At 34.5% G+C, this 25,661-nt stretch overlaps 1 protein-coding gene and 1 long non-coding RNA gene across 10 annotated transcripts in view; one reads left to right on the top strand and one right to left on the bottom strand.

The window, feature by feature from the left end:
- Positions 1-25,661, bottom strand: part of PCDH9 (protocadherin 9) — a 956,768-nt gene that overhangs the window by 589,357 nt on the left and 341,750 nt on the right. The gene's annotated exons all lie outside the window — the stretch shown is intronic.
- LOC135968117 (uncharacterized) overlaps positions 1-25,661 on the top strand; it is a 113,769-nt gene that overhangs the window by 86,645 nt on the left and 1,463 nt on the right. The window contains exon 3 of the long non-coding RNA XR_010582615.2: positions 21,050-21,126. This is a non-coding gene — a long non-coding RNA (uncharacterized lncRNA). The remainder of the gene's footprint in view (positions 1-21,049; positions 21,127-25,661) is intronic.

Raw genomic sequence — 25,661 nt, forward strand, 5'->3', positions numbered from 1 at the left:
ACAGCCAGAGCATATCAGACATTATGGGACATTATAATATAAAGGTAGTTCACAGGATTATGAGAAGTCATAGTGAAAACACTCTGCATGGCACTTCTCATTTTCTTGGTCACAATGGCAATATTTCTGAGGTTCTTCTGTCCTTGGCCCATTCAGTTCCTGAGGTTCACGCCAGACACCTCCCTCTCCTCAAAATGGGGGGATGGGTGTGAAAAGACAAAAGCAAATATCAGATGTTTTGAAACAAGACCAACTTTACTCTAAAATCTTCATAGGCTTCTTTTTGGTTGTTGTGTTATCCTTGAAGTTATTTAATAAGATATGTGATTGTGGATGATTTACTCTCAATAGCTCATTACATCACTATCAAAACACATTTCAAAATATATTTGGACACTTAGAATGTTTCTGTTATATTTCACTTTATCCAAAATGCATGAGCAAACTAATTTTCTCCATAGTCAAACTCTACCCACTTTTTTCCTGCCCCCAAAATTTCTCATGCAATTGTCTCTTTCCTACTAATCACAAGGCTAATTTGGTGTTTTGCAGGTGGCTAGACTGCACTGCTTGTTTGTTTGTGTTTTAGAAGTGAAACTAGGAAGCATTAATCAGATCTGAGGGTGTTTTATTTTGTGCATCGTTTTAAAAATGCAAATAAACTTTAAAGCTGACCAATTGCTTGGAAAGCAGCAAAAATGAACAGTTGTTGAACAAAGGTGCTAAGAAAGAAAACCTAACACATGTTCTCAATCACTTTGTCATGGTGAGAAGCTGGAGGAAAGATGAGAAATACAGAAGGAGGACAAATACAAGATAAAGAATTATGCCAAGATCTTTAAATCAAATTCTTCCTATTAAGTTTTGCAAATATATTAAAAATTAAAAGTGTATTTCCCTAAAACAGAATCTTCATACTTTTATGAAGTTTTTGCTTCATAAAATAAAATTTTATTCTTTTCCAAAAGATACTGTCTAAAGAGTTTGGAAACATGGCCAAAAATTTTAAAATGAATTTTTAGACATGGTTAAAATATTTGACCCTTAAGTACACTACTGGCATATTAAAATCCATTGTACTCATTATGGGCATTCATGGACACTTCAGGTATATGGACACACTTGTCTCACAAGAGAATACTAATAATGTACCAACAGGCCATTCAATTCCAGAATGTGGTATTTCGTTTTTTGTTTTGTTTTGTTTTGTTTTTTGTATATAGTCAAATTGTTCTTTACAATTTTAAACATTTATTTCCATGCTGTCATTATAAATTGAATGTTGCTTTACTAAAATGACTAAATAATTTTATTTGAGTAAGTAGAACTTACGAACAAATTTATCTTTTGATCCTTTTCAGCTTTTCTTTTACAGATGCAGCTTTAATTTTTTGATTTTTCCATTGGTCAAAAGTATTAGGTAATAGAGATTTGACAATTTCCTGTGGGTCTCTGCCAAGACACATCACAAAACGTATCTTCCCTCTGGCATAGGTATGCCTGATGAACGTTACAGGGACGGATGTGGGATATGTTGGAACTGTCCACTTCTCCTACACAGTGTGCTGTGGTAAAGCCTCATTAAAGTGTGGTAGAGATCACTTTAATTTTATACTTCTTTCAAGTTACTTTCAAAGTAAACTCTTAAATTATGGCAGCTGTAACAGAATTTATATGTAGTAACATTAAGCTGTCAAGTTTTTTGAAAATGCACCCTTTTCTGTCTTTACAAGTAATTTGAATGAGAAATGTATATGGTCTGTGTAGAATTCAAGGCTATCCTAAAGTTCGTTGTATCAAATTCATTAGTTTACCACACATTTGTATTTTTATTAAACTTTTCCATTTCTATCCAAGAATAAATTGTGAATAGAAGTTGTGTGGCAGATTGCTTTGCTGTGGTGGGAGAAAAGTGAAACAAGAACATGAGAGAAGAAAAGGCGGGAATATATATGTGCACACAATATTTGTCGACTGAGAATCACTTTAAACCTGTTCATCACTCTGTGGGGGCAATATATGATGTTGGAGACAAAAATGTAAAACTTGCTCTGCTGTGCGCGGTGACTCACGCCTGTAATCCCAGCACTTTGGAAGGCTGAGGCTGGCAGATCACGAGGTCAGGATATCGAGACCATCCTGACTAACACGGTGAAATCCCGTCTCTACTAAAAATACAAAAAATTAGCCAGGAATGGTGGCGGGCACCTCTGTATCCCCAGCTACTTGGAAGGCTGAGGCAGGAGAATGGCGTGAACTCGGGAAGTGGAGCTTGCAGTGAGCCAAGATCGCGCCACTGCACTCCAGCCTGGGGGACAGGGCAAGACTCAAAAAAAAAAAAAAAAAAAAAAAAACACTTGCTCATGACTGGGCATAGTGGTTCACGCCGGTAACCCCAGCACTTTGGGAGGCTGAGGCAGGGGGATCACTTGAGGTCAGGAGTTCAAGACCAGCCTGGTCACAATGGTGAAACCCCATCTTCACTAAAAATACAAAAATTAGCCGGCCGTGTGGCAGGCTCCTGTAGTCCCAGCTACTCAGGAAACTGAGGCAGGAGAATCACTTGAAGCCAGGCTACGGAGGTTGCAGTGAGGCCAAATTGTGCCACTGCACTGTAGCCTGAGAGACAGAGGGAGATTCTATCTCAATAAAATAAAATAATAAAATAAAACAAAACTTGCTCACATGTATGTGGATACCATCATTTCACAGTAGAGAGATATATTTCTGACATTTCTGAAATCCAGTAAGTCTCATAAGAAAACACAATTCTTCTAAGACAGTGGCATATTATTACTGGAAAACCAAACACTAACTGTGGATGGTTTTCAAATTGTTTATGTTAATGACCAAATCAGTTTCTTGTGACGTGGTGTTTTGTGTTTTTGTTTTTTTGTTTTTTTGGTTTTTTTTTTGCATTTAACAATTAATAGCACTGAGGGCTGGATTGCTCTTTCAGTTATGTATTTTGAGCTTTTTATTCTTGAACTCACACAGAAAGAGCAAACTAAAAGATAAATGATCATTTTCTTGTTAGTGGTTGTATACCCTAAGGATCCATTGCAAAGTAAGTGTTACTCACGGTTGGTCTTCATTTAAGTTAAAATCCCATTAAACTATTTCCCAGTTTCTACTGAGGCACATATCTAATGATTATTAATGTTCTCTCTGGTGATGTTTATGGATGCAGAAACAGGGAACAATTTGTCTCAATAAGAGAGACTAAGACTGTAGAATGATATTTGGGTATCTAAATATTTAAAATACCTAATTGCTTATCTCTAAGTAATATATCCTCCCTTTAGGGAGGCTGCAGAGTGTGATGTTGAGCTACTGAAAATTACATAATTTAATATTTTCATATGAACAATCAAATGCAAAAGATAAAGCAGAGGTATGTATGTTTGATGAGAATACCTTTGAAAAAAACTTAAAAATATAGAATGTGCTGAATAATTGACAGTGGAATGAAAAATAATTTATTAATCCATGCTAATGAAAAATATAGCTAAAATGTATTATCAAGGGATGTATATTAACCTATCATCTTTCTTTGACAACTTAGGTTTTGCTATTACCAAAGAGTAATCCTTTCAAATACCATTTATAACGCACATAATGTAAATTTATGACGTAAATAATTTTGTTGGGGTCAAGTATAGAATCTGATCCTACAAGTGTTATGAACTTTTTGAAAAAAATCCAGTTTTTATCCTTCTTTCATTGTTTTTCATTTTCCTCTTAAAATGAAGCATAAAAAGCCTCCTGTTCTTTTTGTAAGTTGATGGGCAAATTAATGTGGATTTCAATTAATTTCATTCTGATTAATTAAAAGCATACTTTATAGTATGTATTCATATAAATATAATTGGCAGATTGCTGAAATATATATTATTTAAATAATAAATTAGCTAAAATTAAAATGTCTCTAAATAGGTTTCCTAGACTGATTTACTGCCATAATATAAATGATGAAATGTAATGAGTGATTCAAATTTCACTGATATAAAATGACATCTGACAGTTAATACTGGGTTCGTGAAACTGCTGCTAAAATGTAATATACAGTATAAATTTAGCATGGCTAAATTCAATACTAGTCTATGAAGATAACAGTACAACTGGGCAAATTAGGTAATTTTACCGTGACAAAATACTATAATTAGTTTTATAATCACATTTATTTACATGGTGAATTTCGATAACATTGACTAACTCGTTTTTAAGTCATCATCACATTTTTTATAGAAGATAATATACAATTATAATGAAATACTAGAATCATAATCATTGGTGGTGGTTTTCATATTCTCATAGATATATTTACACAAATTTACCAATGTACTGTTACATATTTTTAATAAATATTTGAGGAACATCAACCATATGCAAGAAAAATATTAAGAACTGTGAGAACAAAAATGTGCTGGGTGTTCTGTGGAATGTGTTCATACTATTTATCTGTCATCATGGAAAGAAAGAACATCACAGACATGAGTCCACAGTAAATAAAAACCAAAGATAAATATTTTACCTGTGAAATTTGCCAGTGAAATAAATTTGCAGTAAAGCACAATGATTAAGAGACATATGACATAAAAGTATGGAAAGAGTAGATTGAATCCTAGTTGCTAAATTCTGTTCACTTGAAGGCGAAGTTGGGAAAAATTAGTTGTATATCAGACTTAGTGAACAGATATTTATTGCATGCTTACCATTTGCCAGACACTCTGCTAGGAATTGTAGTTTGAAAACATGAGAAAAATATGATTATCTTTGAGTAACTTATAGACTAGCATGATAAATATACACTTAAGGACTGTATATAATAAAGTAATATAAGCAAATGTGTTATGCTGTGGGAAAAAAATTTATTAATTCATAGGTTTGGCTCAACTGACTCTACAATGAAATTCAGATTACATTAAACCACACAATATTTTCAGTTATGAGTTTACTCAAAGAAAATAACTATACATTCTGTATCTTTTCTCAGTCTGACCTGTAATTGTCAGTCATGGTTCAAGACTGCCTATAGTAAGATGTCCTTCATCACAGTTCCTGGTCCCTCACTGTGGGACACTTGAAGAGGTGATTGAAAGGTGACAAAATTAAAGCTGAGTTTAACAAGTAACAGTGGTAACAATGAAGAGTTTTAATAGTGTCCTTGGATTAAAAGAAACTTCATCACCATCATCATTGTCAAAACTGGCATTGCTTGAAGGCTTACCATAGGCTAAATACTACTTGCATTATTTATTTTATTTTTGCAACCCTTCTAGGGAAGAAAACTGAAGCACCTTTTTCTCTTCTCTTTAAAGAGAGGTTAGTCAAATAAATTTCCTAAGGTTTTACATCAGAAGCAAGAGAATTGGGATTTAAACATCGATTTCTTGGATTATAAGGACTGGAAGTTCCCTTTTTAAATTGTATGGTTTCCCATCTTTACTTTTTGCCCACATGCTGTTCTCTAATAGAAATATTTTGAACAATGATAATATTGATGCAAAAACCTGAGGACTTATTCTGCGTATCTGTATGTTTAATTGTTATAAAAGAACTGTTAAAAATTAGACTGATGTTTTTTTGCTGGTCAAGTATGTGTTCATTCCACTTGAATTTGAGAAACCGCATCACCACCACCACGCCAACCCCCAGCACACAAACATATACACATTCCCTGTCACCCTTTTCTTACTTTGTACACTACTATTTCCTTAGTAGCTAAAAGAGTGGGCTTAGACTAGAGAATCAAAAATATTTTGGGATGGAAGGAAAGAAGAGAAGTGAAGGTGAGAATGGGTCCATAGAGAGCAATCAAAGTCCAGTTCACACATGATACTCTTAAATTCCTCTTCATGCAGAGGAGAAATTGAGCATAAAGAAAAAGAATAATAAGATGATCATGATGGTATACCGTAGTTAGTCCTTCTGTTACTTATTGTTTGTTACTTATCACTTTTTGTGATGGTTTTCTAATTCATCCTTCTGAATCAGGATAAGACATACTTTAATCCCTCTGTCCACATGCAGCCAGAGTGGTCTTCTACCATATATGTATGGTACTGCCACTAACAGCTTAATGTTTACATTATTTATATTTGTTATATGAGAAATATCTTGATCTACCCTTGTGCAAATTTTCAGACCTATTTCCTGGCATGCAGACAAAGTCAAATGTATTTTCTAGCCAATTTCATTTCCCCCGACAACAATTCTTATTCCCTTTGTCTGAAACATACTCCCCTAATTTCACTGCATAACAAACTCAACCTTCCAGGCATAGGCTGAAATTTATCTCTATGGAATACCTTCTCCAAGCCCCACAGTTAGAATGAGCCACAGTTCCTTTCACACATTCCTCTGGAATATTTGTAAAACTGCATTTTGATTATCTTAACATACCTGTCTACTACTAAGTAGTAGTAGACCTGTCTTATTACTACTGTAAGACTTTGAGCTCTTACAGAATTGTTTGAAACAGCACGAGAGACTGAAGAGTCTCCATAAAGGACATATGATTAAATTATGAAAGTATATGCCAAATCTGAGGACAGTGTCAAAATTAATGATGTTGCTGATATATTGTAGATCTTTGATTTCAATATGGTGAAATATAGCTTTCATTATGTGCTGCAACAATGTTATTGCCAGATTTGGATGAGTATTAGTAAAAGTAATTTATTTTCATTGAGTTAGTGAGTCAATTCATAGGGCAACATAAGATTCTCCTTTTTTTTCCCCTCAAGAATTTTCACATGCCCTTTTCAATTCTAATTTTGATGGATAAAGTTGAAATAATTTTACTATATCTGGCTGTGCCCATGTCTTTGGCACACATATAGCAAGGATACAATGTTTGGAGAAGCATTAAGCATACAGTAATTCTTTACAAAATCATACAGTCCTGGGAAAAAGAGCATAATAAGTTAAAAAGTTTAAAAACAGCATGAAGAAATTTTATTAAAATTTAATAAAGGCTTTTTTTAACAATAAATAGCTTCCTGTATTTATTCTCTTAAAACATTATTTCATATTTTTCATATTATATTCTTCAGTGAGGACAACTGAATGCAAAACTAAAAAATCAATGTGATATTTTAACACAGATATCCCATAGATCAAATTCTGTGGGATTCAACTTTCAACTCTTTGAAATTAAATAAATGTGCTCAAATATATTGGCTAATTGCATCTCCTCTACTTCTCCCTCTAATTATATATATACTCAAAGATTGTGCTCTTCTGGAATCAGAAACATTTTTGAGAAACAATACCTGTAAACTTGGATTGAAGTGTCTGAAAGGATGATGGCAATACACACACTAATCAAATATAAGATAGCTCACACCATTTAGCTATGAATGATGATAGGAAGAAGATAGCTTCTCATTTTTAATTTATAAGTCTAAAACTTGAGTTCTAATATCTAACTTCTTAATGTGTATATAGATGCATTTTTAAAAGTTACCTTTAAATATTATGAAGCATTCCTTTTCTCCCATTTATCCTGAAATACATTACTTTGGCAAGAAAAAAAATAGTCAACCTAAGCCGTGTCTGAATAAGATCTTATTTTTGCTAGCAATATTCATGCGTCAGTCTACTTTGTTATTTTATGTTATAATTGCCTGCTATGAAATGTCACCCAATATCTATAAAAACATTTAAAATAAAAATTAAATTATAGGGGGAATGACATTTTTATATATTTAAAATATGCATAAGCTATTTTCTCTCTACTTCATCCTACATTTAAAGTATAAAATCTTAAGCATACATAGGAGAAGTAATAGTGAATGTCAAACAGTTCAATTTATTTTTAAACACGAGAAATGCATTTCCAAGGACAAGAAACTCTTTACTTACCAAGTCAACCTGTTCCATTGTGGGCTTGATATTCTATTGTGGTTCTCCCTATTTGAAAGATTTGTCTTTCCGAGTTGATGGGTGCAGCACACCAACATGGCACAAGTATACATATGTAACAAACCTGCACATTATGCACATGTACCCTAGAACTTAAAGTATAATAATAATAAATAAATTAAAAAAAAAAAAAGATTTGTCTTTCAATGTGTCAGGTTTTTCTCCTAATCTCCCTGTACAGGTTCTATTTAATGTTATAAATGTGTTTACTACACTTCCTCAAGATGATTTTTTTAATATTGAATGATACATAGACAAAACATAGCTCCTCCCACACTCCCACTCCACTCCCCAGCTTCCCAAGCCTTCCCGTTTTCCAGATATACCACATTCCTGGTTGCCACAGGAAATGGGGTACAGATTGCTTTGCTCCAAGTTTTCCTCCTTTGTACACACTACACTCTAGATATGCATCATTGAAAACTTGGTGCCCAGAATTGAATATAAATCTTTATATATGATCTGGCCAACCTAATTTAAGGTCAATCACATCATTAAATTTCATCTTTTCTTTTCTTTTTTTTTTTTTTTTTTTTTGTTGTTGTTTGTTTGATATAGCATCTCACTCTTTTAGCCAGGCTAGAGGGAAGTGGCACAGGTATGACTCACTGAAGTCTGTGTCTCCTGAGCTCAAGTGATCCTCCCACTTTTACCTCCCAAGTAGCTGTGACTACAGGTGTGTGCCACCAGGCCCAGCTGATTTTTGTATTTTTAGTAGGGACAGTATTTCTCCATTAAACTTCTTAATATAGATTCTGGGCATTTCCTAACCTGATGTAAGAGAATATTATCATTTTCAGTAACAATCTAAACTTGCTGGATTGTAATAGATTATGACAAACTCAGCCCTGCAAATCTTAACATCGTATTTACTGAAAAGCTAGGTCAAAGGCATTTTGTATTCACATTTTCCTTTCGCTCTAACTCATATTGAACATCACATATAAGACTGCTATTTTTTGTATTTTTATTGTAGTCACTTAAAGATATTTTTACCCTGATTCTGTCATCTGCCTTGTAGATTTTACTTTATACTATGTGTAGATATGATAAACATACTTTATGGATCTTTACCAAAGTCAGTCAGTAATTAAAATAAGGCCAGGCTATACTAAAGGCAGGGCAGCACTGTGCCCCCTAGTAAAATTTAGAACTCCTTTCTCTTTACATAGCTATCCCACTGTAAAGATTACATTAGAAAACTATGAGAAGTAAAGGAGGTGAATGAGGATACACAGGGAAACATTTGGCATAAGATAGGTGCTCAGAAAATATACTTAGCATCATTATTTTGGGCCTAAAACAATACATAATTCTCATTTAAAGAGATAAGATGCATTTCAGCTGGCTATCTGAAGGCTTGAAGGCTTCTGTAAATATCAAATCTTCTGTGAAATTGTTAAACTGTTTCAGACTTAAAATTCCATTAATTTTTTTCTCCATCAGAGTTTTTGAGGTAAGGAGGCAGATAATATATTGTGTGTACAAAAGCAGCAGTGTGTGCATGTGTGTGTGAAAGAGAGAGAGAGAGAGAGAAAGAGAAAGAGATGTAGGAGGGGGAAGGAGGAGGAGATAATGAGAAGTTATCAGAATTTTGGTATCTTAGGGGAATTGACACTTCATAAATACATGAAATAAAAAAAAAATAGCTTCAAGCCACTAGCTAACATCTATTGTACCACCTACAGGGTCAGTATCAACATCTCCCCTAAAGGAGCTAGACTTGATTATGAAATTTTTTCAAATATGATGCCAGCGGCATTCAAACAGCAAGATGACTTTGATATTTCAAGTAGCATAATTCAAACACATGGCTCATGAATGAGGGATTACAATACCACAACCCACTGTGTAAAAATCTGGTTACAGAACTATGTGTGTGTGAAAAATTAATTTCATATTAGATATAGATCCACATGTGTCTTCTAACAAATTATTTGGAATATTCAAGCATATGTTATGCTTGTCTTCTGATGCACTGTGGTAGGAAACTGTGCATCCTGCTGTTAGGTAAACATCAACATGTGTGGATACTCATTGAGTGCACATGATGCCAGACACACAAAGCATACAAAGCACAGGGGTAAAGGGCTGCTTTAAACATTTTTCTTCTTTTTTACACGAGAGAGTTTGGGCAGTTTCCATTCCAATGTCTATTTCAGTGAAAAGAACTGCACTATGTATTTTTAAATGTCAACCAAGGAAAAATTCCCACTTACCATAAGAATCACGTTTTACCCTGACTTTTCTATATAATCCCATATGTTTGTCATCTAGATTCTAAAAAGTAATCTTTCTCTAGTTTTACAGCTTACTGCTAACAATTTACAGTTGTTTACAAATGCTAAAGGGTGAAGAGACCCCGAACATCTATTCATACTGGAATGTATAGATTATTAAATTTGGCACTTTGGGAACTGGAATATATATTTGCCTTTTTCCCTAAATACTGTAAACACATGTTATGTGTCAGGCAGCATGCCAGGTCCTGAAGTCCTACCCTTCTCTTGAAAGATGGCCAATTCTAAATGCCTATGTTTTATAAAACGTTGAGTTTGGACTTTAAATTTAGACACTGCTGACCAACAAAACAACTCATCAAGACATTAAATATCTTCATTGCAAACTTGGCTATCCATTGTGCCATCATATGAATGATAAATGCATTGATAAGTGTCTAGTGTGAATTATCACAATATTTAGTAGTTGATAAAGTTATTCATTAAAATATCATCATAACTTACTAAAACCAATGGCCAGAGTGGATTACACTTAGTACTATAAATTACAGTGAATAATATCCATCAATAATAAGAGAGTAAAAAAGTAAAAAAAAAAAAAAAATTACTCAATTACTGTGTATCTGTCTTTCTTGGCATAAACATAAGATCATAACTACAGATCGGATATTCAGTTACTGCTGATTAAGAATGAAAGTATGGCATAACAAATAATCTTGCCATAAAAGGAGTAAGGTAAAAAAAAAATTACAAAGCATCATGTTTCACATTGTTAATTCAAATCCGATTTATTAACTCTAAATTAAAATACATATCTCTGCTCTTCAACATGTCCAAAAGACCAATGGAACTTACGTTTTAGTAGAATGAATTTGAGGACATGTCTGTTTATCCAATATTAGATATCATTTGATTTTTGTTTTTGCTTTGTAGACATGATCTTCATGGGCAAGTTTAGGTTAAGTACAGTGTCTGTAGCTTAATTCATAGTCAAAACCAAAAGTGAATCATGAAAAAATACATTATTATGTCAGAGAAATTATTTTTGAAATCAGTAGAGAAAAGAGACTTCTAGAGTTTAAAATGCTTTAAACATCAGCAGGCAAAATACAACCTTACAGTAAAGAAAATGTGATAGATTCACAAATACTATTTTATTAATATGGTGATATTTTTCAATGTCCTAAAGTTACATATATCTTTGGAATATTGTCCAGGAATTCAGACAACTCTCACCACTTGATATTTGATCCCTCTCACATATGGTAAGGGTTTTACAATCCTACTATGAAAATAATACCTATCTCATAGATTTAACTGAGTAGATTAAATATGACAGTGTATATGAAAGCTCCTGACAAGGTTTGATGTTCAATTAATCTTAACCAAATTGAAAAAAAAAAAAATGCATTAACTGAAAGACAGAAAAGTCAGTCTTTTAACCATCAAAAAATATATTTATCTTTAAAATAATAAAAGAGACCACTGTATGCTATTTTTGAAAATTTAGCTTTCTATTATTTCTAATACTACACATGGTCTTCATGAACAATTTTAGGTCAAGGACAGCGTCTGTAGCCTAATTAGTAGTCAAAACTAAAAGTAAATCATGAGAAAATATATTATTGTATCAGAGAAATTACTAGAAATAGTATTAGAAATAATAAAGCAAAATTTATATATATATATATATATATATATATATATATATATATGATGTGACTACCATTGGATTACTTTCTCTCCTAGAAGCTTTAGTGGGTTTTATTGCTATTATTTTTTAAGCCTCGAACTTTCAAAGCTTCCCAAAGTACTTTTAAATTCAAGGAGAATGCTGAGTCATAAGTGGCCAAAGAACAAGAGAATATGAGCTTACATAAGCCTTGGAGTCACCAGCTTCAGTTAAACAGGCTTTTAGGAGTTTCCTCTGGGAAAATGTGCCGGCATTCTGCCCATTCTGAGATTCAGAGATTTGTGAAAGCAATCAGATAATTTTTACTACAGTTTTTCCCTCTAGGCATCTTATGGTTAGTTTTATGTTTAAACCAACACCTCAGTCAAGGAACAACATCTTCGTTGGACTGTACCTTTCAAGTACACAATGTTTGATGTTCATAGAGGGAAAAAATATTCTTCAACTCCTTAGAACCTACTTTTTTTTTTTCTTTTCTCTGGTGGGTGGCTCCTGCGAGTTAAAATACCTTATGTGGCACTGTATTCTTTTGAACTCAGTAAAAAATAGGGAACACTTCCTCACTTCAATGACTCCCACCAGCCCTTTCACCTTACTGTGTGCTTAAATTAACTTTTAGCTTGCTAAACACAGAACAAAAATTAGAGAAGACAAAACTTTTCATCTAATACTCTCTTTTCCTTGATCAGCATTTGACACCAGTCTTCAATCTAAGAGGTTTTTAAAACCTTCATGAATGTCTTCACAGATAGTGAAAGATACAAAAATAATGACTGAGTTCTAAGGAAGAAAAAAGAAGATGCAAAGCATGAAACAGTGAGATGAGTAAAGGCAATCCAATTTATGAAGAAGCTAAATGTAAGGGCCGTGGGACTAATATTATTATTATTATTATTATTATTATTATTATTATTTTATTTTATTTACTTTTTTTTTTTTTTTTTTTGAGATGGAGTCTCACTCTGTTGCTCAGGCTGGAGTGTAGTGGCGTGATCTCGGCTCACTGCAACCTCTGCTCCCTGGTTCCAGCGATTCTCCTGCCTCAGCCTCCTGAGCAGCTGGGATTACAGACGCCCGCCACCACACCAGGCTAATTTTTGTATTTCTAGTGGAGACAAGGTTTCACTTCGTTGGCCAGGGTAGCCTGGAACTCCTGACCTCAGGTGTTCAGCCCGCCTTGGACTCCCACAGTGCTGGGATTACAGGCATGAGGCACAGTGCCTGGCCGGGACTAATTTTTTAAAAAAGAAAAGAAAATCTTATATTTGGGCCTTGAACACCTGATTTTATCTTTAATGGAGAATGATGTTGGGTACCATCATGGAGACAGAAAATGAACACCTAAGTTGTAGCATCTTTGGACTTGAAAGTGGACTGTGAAATAGGTGCAACATACACTTAAAATAGACAAAGTGTAAGATAACTCTATTTATAAACAAAGGTATCTGCAAAGGAAAATCATTGCGAATTTGAGATTAAGGAGGAATCTTGGTGGGCTTAAAGTATAAAAAAGCAGAGATCAGAAGGTAAAGGATGTGGCATAGGACAAGCAAGAACACCAGAAAGACAGCTTCAAGTGTTTTGTAAGGGTTCTTTTCTAATGGGTGGCCACTAACTGGGCAGTGCATCATGACCACAGTAAACAATTAAAGAAATGCATGCATCAATGTGACTAACCTACGATTATGATACACTGTCATCAGCATAACAAGGAGGAGGTATCACTATAGAAACAGTAAAGCTCTTATGTGTGAAAGGTATGCTTCTTCTATGGAGTAGACAGTCATTTTGGAAAAACACTTAGCGCTCATTTAAAAAGAGTAGAGAGTCGTGCCTTATTCTTGAGTCAAATAAAAAAATCTATACATATGCACAATTATTAATTATATTTCTTTTATTTTGAATTTTGTCATGTAGAATAGTAGGAATTCCCACTTTCCAAACACTAGCGGAAGCATTCTCTAGGGTGGCAGAGAAACAAACAAATACAAATCTTAAGCTAATTTTACAACTGGCTACATAATTGCTTTGGCAACAGTCATAGACCAGTCTCTACTCTAAAATGTATTCTTATATTGAAAATAGATGGTTAAGGAAAACAATATGCCTAGAATGAGGGAGCCTAGCAGAATAAATACGATTGCTTTCCTTGTAGTCCCCCGTGGTTGGCTGTCATTTTTTTTCTTCTGTGAGCTATACATACATACATACACATCACTACAGATGACATGATAGCTTTGGAAAAGAAACTAATGCACTTCCAAATATCAAATAGCAATTTAGAATTAATTATGTGTAAATAGCACAAATATGAAAGAAGTACATTTCCTCACCTTGTTCATGTTAAAAATAACCTCAACTAAAAGATATCTTTTAGAGCCAAAAAATGGCTCTACTCATTTTGTCCAGACCTAGAGATAGGGAGAAAAAAAAAAATGAAAGGAAATCTCAAAAACCCTTTTGTAAGACAACACAACAAATGTCTAATTGAATGAAAAATCATTAAAATTAAATTTACAATAGGTTGAACAATTCCTAACACTATAAAATTAAAAAGAACAGGAAATGAAATAAGACCTCCTTTAGACATTACTGACATATTTAAATAATTTAAGTTGCTTGGCTTGAAGACAAAAAGAAAAAAAAAAGCAGTTTATTACAAATGAATGCAAACAAATCCTGGAACCAAAACACAAACAGAAGGAATATAAGCAAATCCAAAAAATGCTCCAGGGTACAGGACAAGAAAGAAGATGTTTTTATGGAAGGAAGAATAGCTGCAAAGCATTCAACTCAATGCATAGCTGCAGTGAATAGAACAAACCAGAGGCTGACTGCATTGTGCTATTGAAGTACAAAAGAATAAATCAAAGTAAGTAGAATAATGATAAAACACTGGTTGGATTCATAGTACTTACTATATAACTAGTACTTTGTTAGGAAGCTATGGTGAGGGCATCACTTTTAATGTCCATGAGACACTAAACACAGCTGCCTAAAAAGCCCCTGGGTACAATCATCCTATGAAGTTCAAGCATAAGACATCATCATTTGTGAACAGCAACAACTTCAAAATAGATGAGAATTGATGACGGATGAGACAAGTGCCTTTCAAATGAGATAGTCTATTCTTAGTAATTGAAAACAGGCAATCATTAGCAGAAAGATTCTGAAACTTCATTGGTTTACAGAAAAATAGTAGAAAAACAAATAATTACATTTCCGGATAGGAAAATCAGCTTAAATATAAAGAAAAAAAATCTAATTTTATTCAAGTATCTTTCCCAACCTCTATCAATTAATATTTTCTAGTCTCAATATGAATAATCTTAATTGACTTAAACTATCTCAAGGTCTGACCCCCTTCTAGGTCTATGCATGAAAAAGGGATTCTTAGCTGCAACATGAGAAGAATTAACTCACAGTGTATTTCATTGACATGATATAAATTAAGGCATAGAATGGGCACTAGGATCAAGGAACATATTAGGTTATTTCCTTTAACTTGTCATAATAATTCAAAAAATTAACCAGAGAGCAATTGCTTATTGCTTGAAAATTTCTGATGATATTGAGTATGATGTTGTTGTAACAATTGTAGATTCTATAGTCACAATTCAAATCCCAACACCAATCCTGTTGTATGACCTTGGACAAATTACTACACCCTTTATACCTCAGTAATCTCCTGTGTAAAAAATGAAAGGTGGTGATACATTTTGAGTTTTCAATGAGATAATTCAATAATTCATGCAAAGCATTTCAGATATACCTGACAATAATAGGTTGTCAACTAGTAGTAGTTAGACAGTCATCTATATAATAGTGATCTAATAAATGCAGTTAACTGAACTATTAGTCAAATATTATAACTTGCAGTTTTGATTTATGATTTAGGGAAGGTGGTTTTATATTAGTGTGTTAATCCATTTTCATGCTGCTAATAAAAACATACCCAAGACTGGGCAATTTACAAAAGAAAGAGGTATAACTGGACTCACAGCTTCATGTGGCTGGGGAGGTCTCATAATCGTGGCAGAAGGCAAGGAGGAGTCAGTCACATCTTACATGGATAGCGGCAGGCAAAGAGAGAGCTTGTGTAGGGCAACTCCCACTTTTTAAAACCATCAGATCTTGTGAGACCCATTCATTACCAAGAGAACAGCACAGGAAAAACTCGCCCTCACAATTCAATAATCTCCCCCAACAACACGTGGGAATTGTGGGAGCTACAAGATGAGATTTGGTTGGGGACACCGAACCAAACCGTATCATTCAATAAGGAATATATAATAATATATGATTCTGAAGCATATTACTTGAAGATATTTCACAAACTACAATTACAAAATCATTTAAAATGGGTTATTGTACAAGGTGTGGGAAAATAATGTAAGTTTTCTAGAATTGTATTTCTGAAACTCCAGAATTATTTCCAATGCCTTCTATAAATATCTAATTTGTGTACATTCTTGAATTCATAGTCATAGAAATGGGGCAAAAGAAATAAAATAAGTGGGTATATGGAATTTGGGGAAGGAAATATCTCAAGTGTTATAGGGAGGTAGAACAGGAGAACTTTAAAGGTTTGTCGAAGATAACCTTAAGCAACGCTTTACAAATACATGACCTGTTCTTAATTTAGTAGTGACACTATTTTATGTATAAAATATTAAATCTGAGTGTAACACAATCCTTTCTTTAAAGTAAATTTATGCTTATGCAAATGTAACTTACTATTGTATTGAATACTTGGGCTAGAGAGCCAAGCTGCCAAATTCAAAAACAAGTCATGTTCTATTTTCGTGGAACACTGGTGTCTCAGAAGTTGTCTTTGTGGTAATGTCATCATTTCTGAAACTAACATTTATCTCATGTGCCATGGAGAAACTCTGGTTAACATTCTCAAAAACCTAAAAATATTCTCCTCTTGTCTAAATTGAAATGCTTGATTGTCATAATGTGCCTTTTATGTCCTTAATGAACTTCTCCTCCATAAATAATATTTATTTGTGATGTCAGAATGGTGCCTCTTCCTCTCCAACACCAGGCAAATGATGCAACAAAACTTTATGCCACAGTTTTGCTCCTGCTTTCTCCTTCCAGCTTAACTTAATTGTCCCTCTCTACCTTTCCAAATTTTCTTCCTCCATCAAAACTTGGCTCTGTTTTTCCATTCTTTTTTATTTTGTTGACTTCTTGTTCCTGTACTCTAAATTGATTGTATTTATACTTTAATTCCATTCAATATAGCATATAGTTGCCCTCAAAATGTCATATATGTAAGTATAACTTACCCCCAATCAAACTATCACTTTGATAAATTTAATACAAATTTAATTTTGTATGTCATCAAAACATACTCACAAAGCAGTCACTCAATGGCAATGTGTTCGCTGGTTTAAATCCAAGGTTATCAGCAACTACGTTTTTACTATGACACAAGTTAATGGGAAAGAAGCCCCTTTATAAGAGGATGTTTAAAAATATATAAATCTCGTGAAACAAAACTGTCATCTTCAGTTTTGTTTAGAATATTTAGTTTAGAATATCTTCAGTCGGCAATACGGCTGTTTTGTTAGAGGAAGAGACACCGAGGTATTCTAGGTTCATTGGATACCTGAAACTGGGACACATTCTTTCAAATAAACAAATGCACACACACACACACACGCACACACACGCACACACATGCACACACACACACACATTAGTCCTGGTCACTATACACATCACAATAGATGTGGTCACTGTGTTAGGATTTTGTGGTTGCTTGTTTGTTGCAGCTGCTTTTCCACAGAACACCTTCTCATTGGACATTGTTTGAGAAGTGCTCACTTCTCTCCTGCACACAAATGCATGCTTACACCTTAGTTCCTTCATTTCTAACCTGTTGTTCCCTTCACCTTGAGCGTTTTTTGTTGTTGTTTTGGTTTGGTTTTGTTTAGAATATCTTTCTAAATATCTTTCTAAATAAATATGCACAAAATACCTCAGTGCATAAGGTCTATCAGTCCACATTATCTTAGTTGAAGATAAATAATACTGACCTCACGAAGTCCTCCACGTTTCTTCCATTTTATGATGTCACAATTCACAAACTCACAACTTCACACTATCTAGAGAATGACTTTCAAAGTCCTTATCATGATATTCAATGCCCTTCAGTGTCTAGATAAAATTAAATACTTTTTCTCATTTTTCTCATCTTTTATTTTCAACACATGCTGCACACATTCAGTCCAACCAGGGTTCTTCACCACCCCCTGAAGCCCTGGACAGACTTTGATTTATGCTTTTTCCTCTGCCTAGAAATCCCTTTATATATATCTACATCACCTCTAAGGCTCTGATCAAATGCCACCTGCTCTATGAATGTTTCAATTATTTCTAGAGGTGAAAATAATAATTTAACTCCTTTGTAAACCTTGAACACAGCTGTAAGTTACATAGAGACTAAGGCTGGGTTTTAACTCATTTTTTATTATGCTTACAGTGTCATAGGTGTGTTGCCAGAGGTATAATCAGGACTAATGTGTGTGTGTGTGTGTGTGTGTATGCATGTGTGTGCGTGTGTGTGTGTGTGCGCGCATTTGTTTATTTGAAAGAATGTGTCCCCGTTTCAGGTATCCGATGAATCTAGAATACCTCGGTGTCCCTTCCTCTAACAAAACAGCCATATTTTACTTGCTGACTGAAGATATTCTAACTCAGCCTTTCCCACATTGTGTTCCGTGGACTATCCATTAAACACCCCTTGAAATAATGGTTCTAAGCACAACCATTTATTTAATGAGGGAATGCTCCTTTTATGAGAGAGTAATAATATACATTAGTTTATTAAAGGAGTAAAACAAAAGGCCTTCGAGAAAGAAACCTGGGGTTTTTAATATTTGCCTTTGTTACACTATGATGTGGTCACTGTGTTAGGATTTTGTGGTTGCTTGTTTGTTGCAGCTGCTTTTCCACAGAACGCCTTCTCATTGGACATTGTCTGAGAAATGCTCACTTCTCTCCTGCACACAAATGCATGCTTACACCTTAGTTCCTTCATTTCTAACCTGTTGTTCCCTTCACCTTGAGCGTTTTTTGTTGTTGTTTTGTTTTGTTTTTGTTTTTTTTTCTTGAGTCCAAGTCTCACTCTGTTGCCCAGGCTTGAGTGCAGCAGCACGATCTTGGCTCACTGAAACCTCTGCCTCCTAGGTTCAAACGATTCTCCTGCCTTAGCCTCCTGAGTAGCTGGGACTACAGGCACACACCCCGCCCAGTTAATTTTTGTATTTTTAGTGGAGATGGGGTTTCACTATGTTGGCCAGGCTGGTCTTGAACTCATGACCTCATGTGATCCGCCTGCCTCCGTCTCCCAAAGTGCTGGGATTATAGGCATGAGCCACCATGCCCGGCCACTTTAAGCATTCTTGCTCTTAATTTCCTACCTACTGAATTTCTGGTCATTATTTAAGATCGTTCTTAAAATTCATCCACTACTGATTCTTCAACTTGGCCTCTCTCAGAATCCAATTGTTTCTGTGTATTCCCATAGCATCTGTAATATAGTAAGTAGCACATTGCTGTTAGAAATTTTAACTTTGTCTCTGATTCTTAATTTGTGTGAGTGTAATGTCCTGCACTCTCCAAGCCATCCAAAGTCTTTGCAGCATTGAAAGAATCTTGTGAGTTAGGATGATTTTCTGTGGATGTGTGTTGGGAAACTGAGTTGGTGGGGGTGATGTTCATTTTGAAGGAGTAGAAGGTAAATGGAAAAATAGCATAAGAAAAGGATTCCAAAGCAAGATGGGCTTTCCTACACTATAATATTTTTATTAGCTAACATACTGAGAGTTGGCCAGACCATAAATGATTCTGTGGACTGACCAAGTTTACAGCATTTTAAGGTATTCAAATAGAAGACATACCTTTGAAGAAGAAGAAAAGGAAAGAAAGGAGATACACCAAATGAATGTAATTGATTTAAGTTTCATCTTCTTTTTCATCTATCAAAACATTACTGCATGAAAGAGAAATTTTCTTTATGATAAATTTAGGGAACTACAAAAAAATGACAAGTTACATACTGTGCCTCTCAAAAATATTTTTAAGCATTTATATTCTTATATTTTATTACTGCCTATCTCAGTAAGTCTTTACTACCTGAATATTATTTCTGATTTACAAATTCATATCAGCAATAAAATTGATTACAATTTCTCTCTCCTGATAGTATACTTCCTGTACCACAATATACCCTGAATTTTTCTATCCTCTGCCCCTCACTTTTTCTATCTCATTTGCCTAGATGGTACTATGATATCTTTTTTTCCTGATTAAGCTCCAATCTTCTGATTAGCTCTCCTAGTATTCTCTGATGTTCTGCTCAAATCACACAACTTCCATGAGACACTCCTTGATATATCAGCCTATTTCTATCTCAACTTCTACTCTTCTTCCAACTTTTTGCCCTGTTGCAGCATGCAATGAAAATGTATGTGTAGGATCTGTCTCAAGCTCTAGGAAACATGAGTGTAGGAGTTAGGAATTCAATAAATACGTATCTCTAAAATGCCTAGGAAAATATCTATGTGTAGCAGTACATAAGCAATATGCTAGTACATGTATGTTAAATTGAAGAATAAAAGAATATACTTAAATAGCTGGGCTATTCTGTATTAAATATACTTAGTTTTGAGCAATGTTGATATAAAACAACAATTTATATTATATAATATTTTTAAGATTTTGAATTCTTTATGAGAAAGAGAGAAAGAGTTGAAGTAACAATTGGGATTATGCATTTATATTGCCAAACCAGCTAATGTTCCAATTCACTAGCTGATGTTACTGAATTCTAAGAGGCTTTTAGTTTAATAAAGGCCTTTTAGTCTCCTACTTGGTAAAACTTAATTTCTCCTCTATATTTATTTTGAAACTTATAAGAATAAAATTTGAAATAGAATGGAAGAATTGTAATACCACTGATAGTAAATGGAGATATCTGCTGTGCTCCAAATACCTCAGACCCAGAAAGAGCATATACTTCTTCTCATGAAACTGTCTTCTTTATCCAAAAACTAACTTGTATTTAAGGATGTCTCTGTTAGACTTCTCCTCTATTTTTTGCATATGTTTCATGCTCTACCCCATAGGATCCTCTGGTATTTTAATAAAATATCATATCTTTTCTCACTAGTGAAGTATCTTCAGCAGGAAAAGCTTTAACCATGGATCAATTTTCACACCATGTTTCAATGGAGAACATGAACTCAGGTACAGTAACCACACCTGACCTTCTTACTGTTTTTGTTCTGTTAACTCATTTGCCTTTGTTAGGCCATTAAACCTATAAAAGGAAATTCTCTGTTTAGCTCTGTTTTTCATAGGGCAAAGAGGTCACTAAGCTCAATCTCTAATCTGTGTTTTTCAGAGTATAACTGACCAGTTTCCAAAAGGGTTAGCTCACCCTGAGGGGTTGCAAAAAAGGAAGAGAAAATTGGGTGAAAGAAACGCCCCTTCTCTATTTACCTTCCAATCTCCCGCACAAAACAAGCAGAGTTAAAATCAGAAAGGAGGCTGTGAACATGAGTCTAGGCTACATAGGTGTTCCTCAGTGTCTGCAGCTGCAGCTTCTACTGTGAGCTTGCTGGAACTTGATTCTAAGTGGCTTTGAAAAGCCACTGAGGAGTTTGTGTTAGCCAGAGGCCACGAAAGCTGCCATCCACAGCTGAGTGATTCTCTGTTCAAATTGGGTTTATGCCCAATTTGAACAGAGAATCTGTTTTCTTCCTTCCAGTTTGAAAGGGTACATTTCTGTATGCACCCTCATTTGCAGGGGTGAACTGGGAACAATAATGTTCATCTATGAAAGAAATCATAATGCTAATTATTATAACCAGGTGTCAGTAAACAGCTAAGTAGCAGTGTGATATGGACGTGTGTGGGTATCTGAAGAAGCAGGCATTCTAGCCCCTTCTTTAAAAGAAAGATATTTTTCAAAATTATTTAACATTCAGGAGCTAAATTCTTCAAATTATAAAGTGACACCAAACTATCTGAATATTCTACAATTCATGCACTCTGAGATACATATACCTTTATGATAGAATTGCCATGTTTATTTAACACAGTCTTGAGGTAACTGAATACTCCCCAATCTCATTATTTCTTTTAACCTTTCTCTATTCTATTGTGCTCGCGCTCTCTGTCTAATAACCCACCAACAAATATAATAACACACACACACACACACACACACACACACACACACACACCCCGTGTATTTCTAGACAATTCATTAAATTATTCCAGAAAATCTTCTAGCAATGCCTTTTTTTTTTCTGGATTTGCAATTTTGGCACCGCATCACCAAGTTCACATCCTGGACCATGCCTTCTATTAGTGAATGTCTGGGCAGTCTCCCAATAAAGCTGAGCAGCTTCAGTATCATTAGTGGGATGATGGTATTTCAGTTCCTCTTCCTTTCATTCCTCTTTAGTTTACTATCAGTGCCACTGAGCTTAATGAACCAAAACGCCTGCTTATGCATTAAAAACGGAGACATGCATTCTGCCCTAGAAAAAAAAAATGCTACATTCTACTTTCTACAGCAGAGATTTTTTTTTAACAAAGTAGGAAAGGAAACACAAGTATATTTGTATAATGTGGAGATGTTAGTAAAGGCATTTTGAAATTTTCATAGAATGAACTAATTTGCAACTATAGAAATAGCATGCGCTTATAACAATATGAAATCATGAAAGTATTATCAGTACTAGCTGCTGCTATACCTAAGCACTAGTTATGTTAGTATTAATACACTACTAATATACATCCAGAAGTGAGTATTATGTAAGAATTATGTTATAGAATATTACGGAGATCTTCCATTCATATCTTTATTTCACATCATCTCTGGTATTGTAAATAAACTAGACAGTAATTTAGAAGTTAAAGAATACTCATATGGCTAAAGTTACTTAAAAAAACCTGATTGCAAAATGTTAATGTCATTTTTCCACATAACAAGGATATCGAAAAAAGTCTATTGTTACAAACCTAAAAGTAATAATATTGCTTTTAAATCAAGGGATGATCATATGTATAATGTGGATGATAAAGGTACATTGTTATACAGGTAGTTTTCTGAAATTTTATCCCTATAGTTTGCAGTTTTTGAAAAGTCACTCTATGATATATCAAATTACTGTGACATGGTTTTACTGAACTCAGCTTGCAAACACCTCTGGCTATTATGCTAATTCATTTTACTCACTTGCATCTCAGTGAGAGTGAAATGGGAAATTGGCTTCTCAAAATTGTCATTCTCATCAACTACATGTTCCCCAAACTTAGCTCTGCTGCACACTCAGAAAACGGACCACCGGCCAGGTCCAGTGGCTCATGCCTACGATAACAGCTCTTTGAGAGGCCGAGCTGGGAGGATCACTCGAACCCAGAAATTCAAGACCAGCCTGGGAAACTTAGTGAGGCTTCATCTCTACAAAAAATATTAGAAACAAAAAATAGCTGGGTGTGGTGGCAAAAACTTGTAGTCCCAGCTACTTGGGAAGCTGAGTTGGGAGGATTGCTTGAGCCTGAGCCTAGGAAGTCAAGGCTACAATGAGCCATGATCACGTCACTGCACTCTAGCCTGGGCGACAGAAGAAAATAAAATATAAATTAAAAAAAAAAAAAAAAAATCAGCCTGTCTCCAAAAAAAAAAAAAAAAAGAAAGAAAAAGAAAAGAAAAGAAAAAATAAGAAGATATTAAAAAAGAGGAAAGAAAATGGGAAGGTAAATCACAGAAAAGGGATTTTTGAAGAGAAAGATGGGCCTTAGAAGAGTTGGCATATTTAATATCTGCTGAGGCAAAGGGCAGAAAAGGCAGGGTTCAGAAAAAGGAGGCAGAGAACAGGAAAGACAATCTGAAAGTGTCTTGCAATTTTACTTCTTTCTTTTAGTAAACAAATTTTTATCTGCCTTTCTCTACCAAGAAATGCACTGCACAGAGCTTGTGAGCTTTCCCAACATTCAGAAACTCTTAAAAGCAGTCAGGGCTCCTCTTTACAGAAGCTGTGATTTTCCTACAATAATTTTCTATACTTGTGCCAAAGAGCTAAAAATAAAAATGACATAAGAAGTTTTGCCACAGTGAGAATCACAAGCTCAATTGTAGAACTGAGTCATCATCTTCAACTTTGAGGAAGATATATCCAGGTTAGGAAATTCACTGTGCTGATTGCCTTCCTCCTGCCTGTGCTGGTTGATATATAAAGTCTAGGGTATGGTTATCAATAACTGCTAGGAACTCTGGCCATAATCGAGTAGATAGCTGTAAAGTACTATCGTATTGAGAAAGTAAATGTAGTAAGAACCATAACAGGCTGAGGTTTATTGAGAAAGTCCTGATTACTGTGCAGACTGAGTACCTCTGATCCGAGGCCAAGGCCGCAGAAAGCAGTTATAGAATTTATTGGGTCTTATTTAAACTAAACATATATGTAGCTTTCTCCATTTTATTTCTCTTCATCATGTTTATCACAAAACTTCTGTCTGTTTCATTCTTTAAGTCATTCATCACATATCTCAAGGTCACGAGCAAGCATCAGAGGGCAAGTATATGTGCTAATTGATTGCTTCTATGGTTCTTATGCCTATAGGTGCTGGTAAATGAGCTTTTTGTATTTTCAGTGAAGTGACTCAAGTGGAGTAGAAACACTTGTGATTTATGTTAATAAGATACATAAAGCACACTGTTCCCCAGAGATCTTGGTTCCCTGCATCCCAAGCTCCTTGTCACTTATTCCATGGTGAAAATGAGAACTTTGCCCTCCGATTGCTACTACCAGGAGAGTAAACATTCTCTGGTTGTAGAATTAAAATGAAACATTCTGCAGTATAGAGTCAAAATACAGAACCTCTCTTTTCTCTTTCTGCCACTGTACTATTGCATTTTGAGAAAGAGGCACAATTCAATAAAGCAAAGTTCACTCCTACTGAGATGCTTTTTACCTGACTATGTACATCGCTTGTTGGTGAAAAAATAGGACAATTGCCTCAATTCTGTGAAGCCATGTGGATGCTGAGTTTGGAGATAGCATTTGGATATATTGATATATTGATTTAAATCAAATACATTTCTCTGGGTAACAGCTTCTTGCTCTTCTTAACAATTCAGTAAACAAAAAGATATGCAAGCAAACACATTTTGTTATCTATAGCTACGATGGTCTCTGTTTTGTATTTCTTAGCAGAGCCTGGGTATCTGGGAATATATTAGGTTTGTAAATTATCATGTCACTAATGAAAGATGTTAGATGTTCTCTATATGGAAAAGAAAAAACTCATTCTCTAGGGTTATAATCTTACTTTTCTCTTCCTGCATAGCATCATTATTCTATTGCTCTTGTTCTCTGCCAGTAATGACATCTTACCTAGCTACACTTTTTAAAATGTCAGGTTTATTGGGTTATGATTTGCATATAGTAAAATTCAACCTTTTAGGAGTAATTCTATGAGTTCTGAAAAACACATGCAGTCATGGAACCTGACTAAGACACTCTTAACCTTCTGCTCAGCTTGACTAAACTTTAGACAGACTTCTTCCTAACTGTAGACTTCTGTATTTTATTTATTTATTTATTTATTTTTTGGTTAAGGCATTTACTCTGGAAAACTTGCAATTGTAAATTCTTTCTCTGCTCTTTTGAGAGGTTGCTGATTGTCAGTTTTACAAACTAGGATGGTCTTTCTCAAGGACCTGGAAGCCATCCCTTTGAAATGAACTCATCAAGAAAGATAGCACC

This window comes from Macaca fascicularis, chromosome 17 (assembly GCF_037993035.2).
Source record: "Macaca fascicularis isolate 582-1 chromosome 17, T2T-MFA8v1.1".
NCBI classification, from domain to species: Eukaryota; Metazoa; Chordata; class Mammalia; order Primates; family Cercopithecidae; genus Macaca; species Macaca fascicularis.